Source organism: Sceloporus undulatus, chromosome 2 (genome assembly GCF_019175285.1).
Source record: "Sceloporus undulatus isolate JIND9_A2432 ecotype Alabama chromosome 2, SceUnd_v1.1, whole genome shotgun sequence".
Classification (NCBI taxonomy): domain Eukaryota; kingdom Metazoa; phylum Chordata; class Lepidosauria; order Squamata; family Phrynosomatidae; genus Sceloporus; species Sceloporus undulatus.
In genome coordinates this window covers 256,201,114-256,202,160 of record NC_056523.1, presented here as the reverse complement: position 1 = coordinate 256,202,160, position 1,047 = coordinate 256,201,114, and the positions used below count along the sequence as shown (strand labels likewise).

At 54.5% G+C, this 1,047-nt stretch overlaps 1 protein-coding gene across 1 annotated transcript in view; it reads right to left on the bottom strand.

Moving 5' to 3' along the window:
* The window catches only part of S1PR3 (sphingosine-1-phosphate receptor 3), a 12,736-nt gene extending 12,385 nt beyond the window's left edge, over window positions 1-351 (bottom strand). Inside the window, exon 1 of the mRNA XM_042448123.1 lies at window positions 172-351. The gene's annotated coding sequence lies outside the window, so the exon portion shown is untranslated. The remainder of the gene's footprint in view (window positions 1-171) is intronic.
* Between the last annotated feature and the right edge of the window lie 696 nt (window positions 352-1,047).

Genomic DNA, 1,047 nt, shown 5'->3' with positions numbered 1-1,047 from the left:
GATAGATAGATAGATAGATAGATAGATAGATAGATAGATAGATAGATAGATAGATAGATAGAGGTCCATCTGCCTGGAGGGCTTGGGTTGTGGGGTCCCTTCCAGCTCCAGAAAGACACACAACTACAACCCCCACACTCCACAGCCCCCACAGCCGCCTGGGCTGCTCACCTGGCTCTCTCCGGCGGGGCTCCTCCTCTCCCGAGGCTCCTCATCATCCTTGGCTTTCCCGCCTTTTCCCTTCCTGGCTCCAGCAGCAGCAGAAGGGCCCTTGGTCCCCAGGCGCCTCTCCTTTCGAAGCCCTTCCCAGACTCTGCCTCCGAGGAGAAAGCGGGCGTCCCAAGCAGACACAGCGCCTCTGCCTAGTCGGCCTCCTCCTCCTCTGCTTCTGGGGCTCCTCCCCTTGAAAGGGACCCCAGTCATTCCCAGGCCCAGGGCTGGCTCCCACCTCCGCATCCCAGACCCTCCTGCTCCTCTTCGGCTGCAGCCTCTCTAGAGAAATAATAAGGCGGGCTGATACCGCTTTAACTGCCACGCTGGCATGCTCTGGAATTCGGGGGATATGGTAGTTGGCTTTGGCCCCAGAGCTTTCCCCTGGGCTTCTTCCCTTCCCACAGCTGCCTTCCAAGGCGCCCCACCGCCCCCAAAGCAAGCGAACCCCATTTTATTCTGGGGTTTTTTAATCAGGTGGGATTATTCTGTGTCTTTTTAAAAATTCTGTGGGATTGGAATTGGGCTGCCTTTTGGCATCATCATCATCATCATCCCATTTCCCTCTAGGCTGGAAAACTCCCTCCCAGTGAGAGCAATGAGAGGATGATCCTAGAAACTATTGGGTGTATGGATGTGCCTGTGGGATTAGGATTCGGTTGCCTTTTGAAATGATGATGATGATCATAGAATCATAGGGTTGGAAGAGACTGCAAGGGCTATCCAGTCCAACCCCCTTCTGCCATGCAGGAACTCTCAATCAAAGCATCCCCGACAAATGGCCATCCAGCCTCTGCTTAAAGACCTCCAAGGAAGGAGACTCCACTACACTCCGAG